Source organism: Papio anubis, chromosome 5 (assembly GCF_008728515.1).
Source record: "Papio anubis isolate 15944 chromosome 5, Panubis1.0, whole genome shotgun sequence".
Taxonomy (NCBI): Eukaryota; Metazoa; Chordata; class Mammalia; order Primates; family Cercopithecidae; genus Papio; species Papio anubis.
The window spans coordinates 41,802,209-41,817,749 of record NC_044980.1 but is presented as its reverse complement, the minus strand read 5'-3'; the positions used below and the strand labels follow the sequence as shown (position 1 = coordinate 41,817,749).

The window sequence follows — 15,541 nt, the reverse complement described above, 5'->3', positions numbered from 1 at the left end:
CAAATTTTAAACTATCTTCATTTACCACAGATTACTAATGCCTTGTGAACTTGAAAAGCATTTGGGCTTATTTACTTAATTTATGAGTACTCATTTATTTATGTCAAGTTGCTACCATACAGGCAATATATAAACATAGACACATATCCATAAATTATAAATACAAATACTTTATATCATTTTTTCTTTTTTTGAGACAGAGTTTCACTCTTACTGCCCAGGCTGGAGTGCAATGGTGCAATCTCGGCTTACTGCAACCTCCGTCTCCTGGGTTCAAGCCATTCTCCCGCCTCAGCCTCCCGAGTAGCTGGGATTATAGGTGTGTGTCATCATGCCTGGCTAATTTTTGTATTTTTAGTAGAGATGCATTTTTAGTAGAGATATGTTGAGTTTCCCCATGTTGGCCAGGCTGGTCTTGAACTCCTGACCTCAGGTGATCTGCCCCCCTTGGTCTCCAAAAGTGATAGGATTACAGGCATGAGCCACCGCACCTGGCCTATGTCTTTAAAATTTTAGCCACGAGACCAGTAAAACTCGTTAGTTCAAAAGGACAGTTGAATTCAAATGCAGCTTTGTAAATGGAAAGGTTACAGTTTGTCTGTCTTTCATGGCTGAAGATCTTACCAAGTTTTAAGAAAAACAGCATAGCAAATTTACATCTCAAAACAGAGAAAATTAATTTAAGCATTTTCAAGAAGAAGTTTGGGTATGTTAGAGAAAGATTAAAAATGGACAAGTGATATAGTTTGAGTATTTGTCCCCTTCAAATCTCATGTTGAAATGTTATCCCCAGTGTTGGAGGTTGGGTCAAGAAGGAGGTTTTTGGGTCATGGTGGCAGGTCCCTCACGAATGGCTTGGTGCTGTCCTTGTGGTAATGAGTGAATTCTTGTTCCATTAGCTCATGTGAGAGCTGGTTTTAAAAAGAGTCTAGTGTCTTTCCCACCTTTCTCTTGCTCCTTTTTTGGCCATGTGATATGCCTGCTCCTCCTCTTCGCCTTTCACTGTGATTGTAAGCTTATTTTTATTTTCTTTCTTTCTATTTCTTTTCTTTTCTTTTCTTTTTTTTGAGATGAAGTGTCACTCTGTTGCCCAGGCTAGAGTACAGTGGTGTGATCTCAGCTCACTGCAACCTCTGCTTCCCAAGTTCAAGCGATCCTCCTGCCTCAGCCTCCTGAGTGGCAGGGATTACAGACACATACCACCATGCCCAGCTAATTTTTGTATTTTTAGTAGAGTAGGGGTTTCACCGTGTTGGCCAGGCTGGTCTCGAACTCCTGACCTCAAATGATCCATCCATCTCTGCCTCCCAAAGTGCTGTGATTACAGGCATGAGCCTCCGCACCCGGCCAATTGTAAACTTCTTGAGGTCGTCACCAGAAGCAGATGCTGGCATCATGCTTCTTGTACAGCCTGCAAAATAGTGAGCCAAATAAACTTCCTTCCTTTAAAAATTACCAAGCCTCAGGTATTCCTTGATAGCAACACAAAACAGACAAACACACCAATGTAACATAAAATTATAGAAATTCCCATAGGATGTTAAAAAGAAAGATACAAATGAGCATAGAGGAAATTCAGAAGCCTTTTAAAAATAACTAGCTAAGCCTGTGCAACATGGTATAAAACTTTGTCTCTACAAAAGCAACAAAATTAGCCAGCCATGGTGGTGTGTGCCTGTAATAGCAGCTACCTGAGAGACTGAGGTAGGAGGATAAGGACATTGCTTGAGCCCAGGAAGTTGAGGCTGCAGTGAGCTGTGATTGTGTGACTGCATTCCAGCCTGGACAACAGAGTAAGACCCAATCTGATATGGTCTGGATATTTGTCCCCACCCAAATCTCATGTTGAAATGTAATAACTGGTGGGAGGTATTTGGATCATGGGGGCAGGTCCCTCACGAATGGCTGGTGCCATCCCCTTGGTGCCAAGTGAGTTTTTGCAAGATCTGGTCATTTTAAAGTATGTGGCACCTCCCCACACATTCTCTTTCTCTTATTTCTGTTTTTGCCGTAAGATGTACCTTTGCCTTTCACCATGATTGTAAGCTTCCTAAGGACTCCTCAGAAGCAAATGCTGGCACTATGCTTCTTGTACAGCCTGCAGCACTGTGAACCAACTAAACCTCTTATAAATTACCCAGTCTCAGATATTTCTTTATAGCAACTGAAGAATGGCCTAATACACTGTCGGGGGGCGGGGGGAAACAAAAACCCAAAACCAAAACCAAAAACAAACACCTAAATGTCAGAAAGTCATATTTTGGAGACCAATCTAGTCATATTGGTGGCTTCTAATTTAGTCTCTGTTTTCTACTTAGACCACTGGGCTCAGGGCAGAGCCCATTAAGGAACAGGGCAAACAAAGCATTTGCAGTTTTTAGGGCCTAATATTTGTATATGTAAAAAGTAGGCACAGCTGGAAGATAGAGCATCTAGAGTTTTAAACATCAAGGATTCCACTTTTACACTGAACCCTGGGCCCCCCACAAAAGAGAGAAACACCAAAGGACTGGGCTGCACAGTGTTTCCAGAGTACACTTCACTACAAATATGTCACCCTGAGGCTGGTGTGTGTGTGTGAGGCATTAGTGAGAGTGACATATTGTGCGTGAGGCATTAGTGGGTGGGGGACCCATACCAATCAGCCCATTCTGTGATCAGCCCATCCACCATGGAAGAGTTATTCCTTGGTTGTGAATATTCCCACAGTCTCCATGTGTTCAACTATGCCTTTTTTATAGAATAGAGCAAAGAAACAAGTAGCCTATATACAGTAGTAACTATTAATTACAACCACTGTCAGCTACCTCCAGAACTGCAGCCCTCACTAGTGACCCATCAGCCATTGCACACACAAGGTCAAATTCTCTAATAGGTCAAAGTAATTCCTTGAACCCCCAAAGCCAAAGAGACCAGGTAATGCAATGCAAAGGAGAGTGGAGCTTTAGACCTGACAAGAACTTGCCCGTGACTCTTCAAACTCTACAGGAAGACAGAAGACCATCTCCCCAAAGTGGGTGAGTGGCAGCTTTTTGTATGTTTCTTTCAGGGTCTTTAGACATCCCCACAAGATCCTTTTATGTGATATTCAAGACAGCAAAGAGAAAGGAGGAACAAAAAGTCAATGAAGTTTTACACTTTTCTCAACAAAAATCATACCACAAGAAATGAAGCAAACAAAAATACCAAATATATAATGAAAAGGAATTTCAGTAAACTAGAAAAATCCTCAGAAACAGGATCCCAAAGAAAAAAGGCAGGAAGGCCTTTAAATATATTTATTTATATAAATATATTTTTGCAGATTTATATACATATATTTATCTAAATATATTTTGCATATTTATATATATTTATATATTATAATACATTATATATTATACAATATAAAAATATTTAACTTATATATTTTATAATATTTATATATTATGTTACATATAAGTATATAATATGTTACATTAATAGAATATATAAATAGAATGTAATATATAAATATAAAACTATATATTTATAATGTAATATAAATTAAATTAAATACAAATTAAATATATTTATATAAATATATAGGTATGTAATATATTTATATAAATATATAAATATATATTAAATATATACCTATATATTTAATGTAATTATTATATAAATATATGTATATTATATAGTTATGTATATAACTATATATTCAACATATATGTTGAATATTAGCTTTTAATTAAGCTGACTTCTGATCACAGAGCTTTTTAAAAATATATTTTCAGATCTTTTATTATCAGATTTTAGCTGGGACAAATAGCTGATACTCCTGACTTTTAAACTTTTTTACCAAAGGTAACTTTGCAAGTGACTCAACAATTTAACTAAGGACACATGAGGTGTCTCCAAAGAGGTACAAAGCAGTCTTCACAAGATAGAGATGCATTCAAAGACAGCTCAAAGAAAATAAAGTTTCAGTAGCCGCAAACGGGATTCAACCCACATCTGTCCAGCTATATTCTCTAGTGTCTCAACTTCTCAGCTGACTGTCCACACACGAAGGCCCAAAAGCCTCATATGCCCCTACAGATGGAAGGAGGCAGAAAATCAAAAGCTGTCCATGAAAGGGAAAAGGATCAACAACAAATGGGTACCCCAAAAAGCCAAAAGTCACACAAATATCAAACCAAAAGGTATTGGTTCCCTGACTGGTAATCAAACCCAGACCACAGTAGTGAAAGCACAGAATTTTAACTACTGGACTGAAAGGTGGAGCAGCTTTATTGTGAATCCTATAGACAGTTTGAGCATATATATTATGATTTTCACTTTGTGTTAGGTTAGATTTTCACTTTGTAATTTTGTCAAGAGAATTTCTAAGGTTAGCCATGACACTATTATATGTCTTTATTTTAATTTGTTCTGTCTATAAACACAAAGAAGGCAATTGTTTAGAACCAAGCAACAAGGGTTGAGATGACAAAAGCCCACAGAGATGGGACTTTTTAAGACAAACTCCCCTGACAGCTTGACACATTCATAACAAAAAGTATGCTAGTTAAAATCTTACATGTCTCACGTCCCAGCCATTTTCAGACTGGTCACCTTATATGACCTGAAAATCATGCCTCATAGATGGTGGAGACCAAGAGAGAGTGCTCTCACTTGGTCACCAGCCACACTTTCAAGGACATAAAACAAGGTGAAAGGGGAATCTCATATGGTTTTTATTTTTGGGGCCCACAACAAAGTTTATAAGCTGTTCTGGTCAGAACTATAATACTAACAAGTCCACAAGGCTGGCTGGAACAATGGGCTTATAAAGGTTTTAGGCCTATGTTCTATCTCATGCTTGGTACCCTTCTTTATGACATAACAACACAGAAAGACAAAGAAAGAAAAAGTTGATTTCTGGGACAAAAAGGATCAAATAATATGAATACTTAAACCAAAAATTACACCAGAGTCACAACACCCAAGACTAGTCACACAAATCCTTTTCTCCCATTAATCAAGATTTTGCAGAGAAAAAAGAGACAAACAGGGATTTTTAACTGTCAACTTGATCAGATTCCACAGAAAGAGAGGCCAGAAGCTTGGCTGGTAAGAAATTCTTGTTCTTCTGGCAGCTAGTCAGGTCCTGGGTTCCCTTCACTGTGGCTTGTAGAAGAGCAGAACAGTTTTGGTATCCTGCTCACAGCACCAAAACCGTAGGAGCCAAGCAAAAACTTCCCCTTTGCCCTCTGAAGGTCCACTGAAAAATCAACTGATAAAAGGCAGCTTAATAGGAGAAATGGCACAGAAATTTATTAACATACCCACAAAGGAGAACCACAGAGTAATTATTCCTCATGTCATTTCTTCTTTTAATTAGCTTTTCTCAGCTGATGTTTCAACAAAATTTCAGAGGGCAAAGGGGAAGATTTTCCTTGGCCTCTACAATACGAATTCATTCATTTGCTTGTTCATTCAACAAATATTGATTTTGTGTCTACTTTGTGCCAGACACTGTTCCAGGTGCTGAGGATATGCAGGGGTGTGAGATTGGTAGGAATATGAGACATGAAGCAGGAAAACAAGTTCAGTGGCTATTGTAGAAATTCTGGTGAGAAATGATGGTGTCTAGTAATGTAGTGGTAGTGGGGTTGGAGAGAAGGGCCACATTGAAGAAATATTTAGGAAGAAGTTGACAGATTGTGTGTGAGGCATTGGTGAGAGGCCAGAGATCAGGATGACTTCCAGGATTCCGGCTTTGGTGCCTCAGCCTGTAAGATTCGGAATACCAGAAGGGAGCAGATGAGGGGACTCTCATTTCTTGCATTTTGGATATTTCATTCGGTACCTGGAGCATCCAAGTGGAGTTCTTCAGAGGAGAGTTAAATTTATGGTGTTGGCACTCAGAGCAATGTTACTTGAGTTAGAGATTTGATAGCTGAAGCCACAGGAAGAAATGAGATTATTTAGGAAAAGTGAGACAGAAAAGAAGAGAAAATTATCAAATTTAATTGCTGGATTGAAGAAGAGAAATCTGTTTTCTTCATTTACATAGGAATAAAATGACAGAAGCCAGTGGAGAATAGAAGGTTAAAGAGGAAGAGCTTATGAGTGCCCAATGTTGGTTAGGGGCCATGGGAAATCTTTCCCTTTGCCTTCTGAAGTTTTGCTGAAAATCACTGACAAAAGGTAGATTACTAGGAGAAAAGGCATACACATTTATTTGGTTAGAGTTATACCTGACACAGGAGCCTTTAGAATGCGGACTCAAACATATAGAGGAAACTGCCCATTTTTATCGTTAGGTTTAACAAAGTATGGGCAGCTATGTAGAAGTATGATTGGACAAAAAGGGTATGATCTAATGCTAAAGACTGAGTGGGGAAACACAGAAAGGCCTGTCTGTCTAGATTCTTCTTGGCATCTCTGAGAATGGATTTCTTCATTCTGGGTATGGGGCAGGATGCTCTCTGGAATGAGGGTCTTTAGACCTACAATCAAATAAGGTAGGTCAAATAATTTTTTTTATGACTGATTTTTACACAAAAACGTTGGAGGAACGTTAAGATAATACTTTCAGGTTTTATGGCTGGTGTTGGGGAAATGGGGTTCTGGTTTCTATGACCTGCCTTGAGGAAGAAAAATTCTAGTTTCTAAGGCTAGCCTTGGGAGAATGAGGGGCCAGGCAGGAGGATAGAGGGTCAGAGAGATTTGCTTCTGAAGCCTTTGTATTGGAATATTGTTTTTCTGGGATCCTACAGTTGCAGAGATGTGAAATAATAGTAGGATTCTGAAGAGTCCATGAAAGTGCACCCTTTCCTGAGATTCAGCACTCTAGATGCTGCAGTGGGTGTATCTTGCCCGAGGCCATTAAACTAACGAATAAACAACCACTTCTGGGAATCCAGTGCTAAGCAATCGTCTCGTTATAATTTTATTATCCATCTAAATTTGCATATTGGGAGGAAAATAATAACAATAATAATTGCTAATATTTAGCACTTACTATGTTCCAAATAAACACTTTACATGGATTGTCTAATTTAATTATCTCATATTGAGGTAGATCAGCAGGACTTGTTTTCCAAACACTGGTCACAACCATGCTAATCAAAACAGGAGGCATTAAAGAAATCAGCCAAATCAGCTAAAACCAAGAGGGCAATGAATGTGACCTCTAATTGCCATTGATCTTTGTTATACACTAATTATAATACATTAGCATGCTAAAATACTCACACTGGTGCCATAACAGTTTACAAATGCCATGGCAATGTCCAGAAGTTACCTTATATGGTTTAAAAGAGGAGGAACCCTTGGTTTTGAGAACTCCTCATCCTTTTCTAGAAAATTTATGAATAACCTGCCCCTTATTTAGCATATTAAGGAGTAGCTATAAATATAGTTAGTCAGCAGTCCATGAGTCCTACTCTGCCTATGGGGTAGCCCTGCTCTATCTATGGAACAGCCATTTTCCTGTATTCTGTTGCACTTAATAAACTCGGTTTGCTTTCACTTTACTCTGTCGCCTCACCCTTGAATTCCTTCCTGCATGAAGCCAAGAACTCTCCTGGGCTGAGGCCCAGTTTTGGGATTCACCTGCATCATCTTTCCTGGAGGGAAAATTAATCCCATGTTGTCAATCCCATGAAGGGATTAACAAGCTGAGGGGACCTGCGAGAGACCTTCACTGGACCCCCACCCCCACCCCCACTAACATCAATCAGCACCATTTGCCCTCCATGGATAGGTGAGTGTCTTCTTTGTTCCCCTTGCTATTTGGGCAATTGTTTCTATTTTATGTAAGGTAGGACAGTTTCATTGTTTGTTTTGCATTTTTTCTTTCTTTCCTTTTTTTCTCCCAAGATATAGTCTTGCTCTGTCACCCAGGCTGGAGTGCAATGGCGCGATCTTGGCTTACTGCAAACTCCGCCTCCCAGGTTCAAGTGATTCTCCTGCCTCAGCCTCTTGAGTAGCTGGGATTACAGGCGTGCGCCACCATGCCCGGCTAATTTTTGTATTTTTAGTAGACACGGGGTTTCCCCATGTTGGCAAGCTGGTCTCAAACTTCTGACCTCATGATCCACCCGCCTCAGCCTCCCAAAGTGCTGAGATTACAGGCATGAGCCACCGTGCAGGCTGCATTTTTTCTTTTGTTATTATGAGTGATCCCCCATTGTGCTGACTTAGGGATGTTGGAGTCCTGTTGTTCTGTGTCCCCAGTTGTGTTGGAATTGTCCCCATAGGATTGTGGTTGAGAATCCCACCATTGAGGACCTTGGGCTTGTACCTTTGGGGTTCATTGTTGTCTGCCTCTGGGTTGTTCTGGGATATGTAGCATTTGGTGTGGGGGACCCTCATTTGTTGATGCCTGGAGGCCCCAGGTTTTTCAACATTAACTGGTTTTGTCTCTCTAAGATTGTGGGTTAGAGTCCCACTCTAGAGGGATCTAGGTATCCCCTCTAGGATTGTGGGTTAGAGTCCCATCCTTGGGAGATCTTGGTCTCTGTCATCATTTTTTCTTGTTGTCTTTGTCATCCCACTTTTTCTCCAAACCAAAATGCTTTCTTCACTTTTTGTGGAATTCAGACTATAAGAATCCTGTTTCCTTATTTTAATCTCTCCTTCAATAATTTGCTTATTAAAATACCTCTTTTGTGCATTCCATTTGCTAGTGGATGCAGTCATCACTCTACTGTCCACTGATATCTCATAATTCATTTTTGTCATGCCAAGCTAACTGTACTTATGCCTTCTTTGCAGAAATTGGGGGCGATTGCCCTACTGACCTTTCTTGAGGGAAAAGGGAGGTAGGCATTTGAAAGAAAAATTAACTAGGCTCTTGCTAGATTTAGAAAAACTTCTGTGTCTAGTGGAGATCCTTGTTAGACATGGGGACATGGCAAGCATCTCAAAAGACTTGCTGCTAGGGTGTCAAAAGCAATAGGGATCACATTCAAATTAAATGGCTTAAAGAGAAAGAGACCCATTTTCTTTTTTTTTTTCCTCATGGAAGAAAAACTTTAATTGCTGTTTCAAAAAACATCTGTATGAAGTAGAAATTGGTTTCAATAACATTAGTAAAGAATATGTTCTAGAAAGTGGAGGTAACTGGATGTAAAATTATGGCAGCAATTTAATAGAACGGTCCCAGACGGTTAGGCTGAGGCCAACACTTAATGAGGATGAAAGCTTTGTCTGTGGGGAATTTTGGATTATATTTGGAGAAATATTATACTGTGCATAAACCAAATTGAATTGCTCTCACAAGTGTTATAAAGTTTCATACAGTAAAAGGTTTTCTCTACATGCACTTCAATTTCACAGCAAGGGTGGCAGAGAATACCTAAACACGGAAGAGAGCATTTATGCGAGATATCTAATTCCTTGATATAATAATGCATACAATTCAAAATGATTACACTATCATTACATATAGGGCTTTCTGCAACTACTCAGTGGTGGTTATGGAAAGCACTGCCCCCAGCATCAACATCTAGAAAGCATCCACCACCTTCTTATGTGTGTTCTCTCTCTGCATTTTTTTCTTCATTTTTCTTAATCAACTATGCTGTTATTGCTGCTTCTTAGCAAAACTGGTAAAAACAAAATTGTAATCATTGAACATAGCACTCTGGCAATCAAGACACTTTAAACCTTCAATCTTTGAGGTGAAGAAAACATGGTGTGACATTTAGAACTCTGATTAACAAAGTGGTCACAAATTTTCCTGGCTTGAAGACTTCCACAGCTTTCCTGATCAGGTCACCATAGGAGGTGACTTAAGTTTGTTTTAAAGCTAACATAAGAAGATTCTGGTTCTGGAGTGATGTGAATAGTCCAATAAGTTCCATCTGATTTCATTCCCTTCATCGAATACCCATAAGGATTGAACATTGTGGCATTAATGACAGAACCTGGTATCAGGTCACGAATTCCACTCTTACAAGTGACATCCTTTGCAGTAACGCCATCTTTCATGTAGAACTGGTCCATAACTGCAGGGTCAAGCTCACTCATCAGAATTTCCAGGGTTTGATCTGGCTGACTGATTACCTTTCTGGGAAATGCAGAGTACATAAGTACCAACAGTCAGAATTCATACATCCCATACAATATGCTGCTCCATTTGGGAAAATTGCATTAAGAAACTCTATTTCTTCCTGGAAATTCTGGTGTGGGTACCCTTAGGGAGAAGGCTTCATGAAATTCTCAAAAGAATAAAAGAAGCTTTGTATTGAGTCAAACCCACTGTAGTGCCTAGCAAGCTTCCACAGGTGAACCAGTGCTTTCAGCAAGAGAGTGGTATCACTTGTCTTCAAAATGAAACGTTTCTAGGAGACAAACATGCTACTCTCACTGAGTACATAAGCTTCCTGCTTGTCGGTTTTTGTCACACTTAACGATTGAATGTTGCACATCCCTCAAAAGTATGTCCCACTTGGCTGGGCGCGGTGGCTCACGCCTGTAATCCCAGCACTTTGGGAGGCCGAGGCGGGCGGATCATGAGGTCAGGAGATCCAGACCATGCTGGGTAACACGGTGAAACCCCGTTTCTACTAAAAATACAAAAAATGAGCCGAGCTTGGTGGCGGGTGCCTGTAATGCCAGCTACTCGGGAGGTTGAGGCAGGAGAATGGCGTGAGCCTTGGAGGCGGAGCTTGCAGTGAGCCGAGATCGTGCCACTGCACTGCAGCCTGGGGGACACAGCGAGACTCCGTCTCAAAACGAAACAAAACAAAACAAAACAAAAACAAAAACAAAATTATGTCCCAATCAGATCTTGGGATAGTGCGAAAATCTCCAGATCCTTGGTTTGCGTTGGGCTGCTGCCAGGAGAACCAAACCTCCAGCAGCTTGTCGGTCCCTTCGGAAAAATGTACAGCTTCCACCACCATGAGACTGGCGAACAATCAACAACCACAGAAAATCAACTAAATTAAACCTTTTCTTCCGCCTCTGCGGCTGCCGCTGCCGCTGTGAATTGTTCCAGCTGTGTTACAAAAGTTCAGGTTCCTTTTTTTTTTTTTAAAAAAAAAAAAAGACTAATAAAACAGTCGAACATGGTGGCTCAAGCCTGTAATCCCATCACTTTGGGAGGACAAGGCGGGTGAATCACGTGGTCAGGAGATCCATACCATCCTGACCAACATGGTGAAACCCCGTCTCTACTAAAAATACAAAAATTAGCTGGGCATGGTGGCAGGCGCCTGTAATCCCAGCTACTTGGGAGACTGAACCAGGAGAATCGCTTGAACCCCGGAGGCGGAGGTTGCAGTGAGCCAAGATCACGCCACTGCACTCCAGCCTGGCGACAGAGCCAGACTTTGTCTTAAAAAAAAAAAAAAAAAAAAAGACTAGTAAAATTTTCCTGGCTTTGTGTGAGTGAAAGTTGAACATGAATCTTTTGGAAACAGAGGCAGATACAGTTCAGTCTCTTGTATATCGCTGCTTCCCTGTCAGAGAGACTAGAGCGAATGCTAGTGTCCCAGCCATACTGTATAAGGTGAGACTCATTTTCTACTGCAACACAGTTTGGGTCCAATACAAATTAAGAGAACAAGAAATTTGGCCTAAAAATGGTTTGTTACATTATATTACTATTTTGCAATTCAACTTATTCTGTAAAAAGGAAGGAGAATGAAGAGAAATCCCTTATGTATAGGCTCTTATTGCTCTCTACTAGGATCCTGACTTAAGGGACACCTGTAGGATTTGCCTTGCTCATGTTACATCCAGACACTAAAAAGCCATACTAGATACCCTAGATAATCTCCTCCTAGCTACTCCCCATAGAAGGCCCATGTGCCCCCCAGCCTGAAGTCTCTTCAGTGCCCCAGTTCTGAGGAGGGTAATCTCACCAGTTCCACAGCACAGGATTCCACCTCCCCTTCCCCTTATTAAACTATCGCAAGCCTACATCTCACCCTGCCCAAGGAAGTAAGCCCAACCAGTATCATCAGGAGTGGGGTCTCATATCAGGCCCTAAAATTGAACCTGTGTTCATTGTGAGACGTAGCTGATAGAGATTAGTGGACAATCAGAATACATGTGTATGTTTTTTTTTTTCTCTACATCTGATTTGGCTTTATGCATGGAGAAATTTGGCTGGGTTTTAGAGGATGCAGGGAAGTTTGTAGAGAAGTTTGTGAAGTTGACCATGTCCTTTGACTTAACTTGGCATGATAGGCAAATATTGTCCACCTGCTCTATCATAGAGGATAAACAAATGATTCTGGGTACTGCCCATAAAAATGCAGGTAGAATGCTTATAACCAAGGCCATGCCATTTATCATATGGGGGGAGATGCAGTTCCAGATCTGGAGCCTCAAAGAGATTACCAGAGGAGTTGCCAAGATTTTGAATGAAGAAATCATATGGTAACTTGTTTAATAGAAGGCATGAAAAAGTGTGTGGTTAAGCCAGTTAATTATGACAAGGTTAGAGATGTAACTTTGAAAAGGATGGAAATCCTGCTTTATTTCAGAGCTGTTTGGTTGAGGCATTCAGGAATTATACTAATACAGACCCAGACTCCCTGGAAAGGTATGCTTTCCTGGATATGCATTTTATTACTCAGTCTTTCCTTGAGATTAGAAGGAAGCTACATAAGGCAGAAACAAAACCTCAAACCCGCATGGGCCAACTTTTTTTTTGTTTTTGTGAGACAGAGTCTCACTCTGTTGCCCAGGCTGCAGTGCAGTGGCATGATCTTGGCTCACTGCAACCTCTGCTTCCTGGGTTCAAACGATTCTCCTGCCTCAGCCTCCTGAGTAGCTGGGACTATAGGCATACACCACCATGCTGGGCTAATTTTTTTGTATTTTTAGTAGAGATGGGGTTTCACCATATTGGCTGGGCTGGTCTCGAACTCCTGACCTCAAGTAATCCACCTGCTTCGGCCTCCCAAAGAGCTGACATTACAGGTGTAAGCCACCACACCCGGCCGGGTCAACTCTTAAACATGGCCTTTGGAGTTTACAACAGTAGGATCTGGGCAGAGGAGGCAGAGAAAACCAAAAGAAATACTCAAAACACACAGTTCCTGGTAGCTGTCTTGAGCTCCCTACTACCTCAGAGTTACACATCCTGAGTAAGTGCCATGAGATTGGCATCTGGGATGCATAAATGAGAGCCTGACTCAGTGGCCCCCTGAGCCAAAGTCAGTGTGCCCTCTGTAAGCAAGAAGACCACTGGAAAAGGGCTGCCCCAGGCTCTGAAGGGGTCAACCAAACCCATAATAGCCAAGAGAGCAGAGGACTCATGGGGCCTGAGGTCCCCCACAGCTCCCACTGGACATCTTACTATCTCCACAGAGGAGCTTCCGGTAACCCTTGACATAGCAGGTAACAATACTGAGTCCTTGTTGGATATGAGTCAGCCTCTCAGTTCTGACCCATTTCTCAGGGGCACTATCTTCTTTTACATCTTGAGCACTTTACTGCTTAAAAATATGTCCCTTATATGGTTTAAAAGGGGGAGGAACCCTTGGTTCTAGGAACTCCCCATCCCTTTCATAGAAAATTTGTGAATAACCCACCCTTTATTTAGCATATAATTAAGGAGTAGCTATAAATATAGTTAGTCAGCAATCCATGAGTGCTACTCTACCTATCGGGTAGCCCTGCTCTGTCTATGGAGCAGCAATTTTCCTGTTCTCTGTTGTTCTAATAAACTTGCTGTGCTTTTACTTTACTCTGTCACCACCCTTGAATTCTTTCCTTCCTACCTGAAGCCAAGAGCCCCAATTTTTGGGTTTGCCTGCATCAATTTCATCTTCAAAACAACCCTATAAACTAGGCATTATTGCTTACCTATTTTATACATATAAAAATACTGGGGCTCAGAAAGGTAAATTAACTTGCCTAAGATCACATAAATAGTGAGCAACTCAGTTCTAAATACCTAGTCTACAAGCTTAAACAACATGCTACACTTTGTCTCCAGAATAAATGGATCATATTGATGCAAACATTCCATTCTCCTTGAATTATATTTCTCACTATAAATGAACAAATAGGCCTCCCAATCATACTTGCAATTGGAATAATACAAGTTTGTGAATGATTTGGAAACCAGCAACTGTCAGTACTAGGAAACATAGATAGTGAGTATAGATAGCTTTGTCTAAGCTTGATTGTGAAATAAATGAAAGAGATATGGAACTAGTTTGCAATGCAAGTGTATTAAAGAAGTTTCTGTTGCTCTTGGAGTTTTTTAAAAAAATTATGTAAACATAAATATGTCAGCTAAAGACAATGAGGCAAAGGACTACATCAGGGAAAAGAGGGAAATCAAGGGAGCAAAGGACTGGAGGAGGTGGCAGCTCGCAAATTCAGAGTACAGGCAGCAGGAATAACTTTGGATGGGAGAAACCCTGTTTCACTAAGAAATGGAAACAGATGCAGATATTGCAGGAGAAGAAAATGCTGGAAAAAAGATGCTCTCCATGTTCTCAGTGAAAAAGAAGGAAATGTCTTTGCTGAGAGTGAAGGTGGGGATGTAAAAAAAGAGGACTTGAGGAAAGTGACAACAGTTGCAAAAGCTGCTCTGGGAGAGGAGTGTGATCCTAGGAAAACTATTGGGTGGTACAGAGGCCCAGTTGAGGTTGGAAAGTAGAGATCTGCAGGGGCAACACTCTGGACCATTTTGTGATTTCTCTCCAGCAACTCTCCAATTTTTTTTTTTTTTTTTTGAGACAGAGTCTTGCTTGGTGGCCCAGGCTGGAGTGCAATGGCACGATGTCGGCTCACTGCAAACTCTGCCTGCTGGGTTCAAACAATTCTTTATCTTCTGCCTCCCAAGAGACTACAATTATAGGCATGCACCACCATGCTTGGCTATTTTTTTTTTTTTTTTTTTTAGTAGAGAAGGGGTTTTGTCATGTTGCCCAGGCTGCTCTCAAACTCCTGGCTGCAAGCAATCCAACCGCCTCGGCCTCCCAGCGTTGGTATTACAAGCATGAGCCACCGCACCTGGCTTCTCTCTAGCAACTCTTGACAACCTGATATAGGCATTGTTCCCAATGCCTGTTAGTGGGAATATAATTGTGTTATGTAGTTTAAGGCAGAAGGATAAAGACAGAAGGGGTTGAGAGGCTGTTCATGGCTTAGACTAGGTAGAGAAAGGGTTGAAATGAAAGATTATAGATCGGAAGGAAAAAGGAATCAAGACACAGAAATAAGGGAGCTGAAAAGAAAGTCGTGGTCAGACCATGAGATGTAAGTGTTGAAAAGTTTAGAGGAAGTTGTGAATTAATAATTAGAATATGCAATATACTACTAATAGCATAATTCAACTAACTGAACTGAGTGCTTGCTGACCAGCAGCAAGGTAATGTAATATCTGGAAATGCTCATTAATCAGATGATGTATAGAGTCCAAGCAATGTACAGATTCCAAATTTGGCACTTAAAAAGACAGGAACATCAATGTTTAATGTATAAATGTCAGCAAGCAGGCTTTTGCCACTGGCACATTCTGTTCCCCTATTTCTCTCGCGCAGTCTATTAACTGCTCTTTTTGTTGGCATGTGGTCAAAACTCAGTATCTTTTTTCTATTTCAACTCCTAC

General features: G+C 40.7%; 1 pseudogene; it reads right to left on the bottom strand.

Annotated features, from left to right (window-relative positions):
- Nucleotides 1-9,503: 9,503 nt before the first annotated feature.
- On the bottom strand, nucleotides 9,504-11,010 carry LOC116274892 (annotated as a pseudogene).
- Between the last annotated feature and the right edge of the window lie 4,531 nt (nucleotides 11,011-15,541).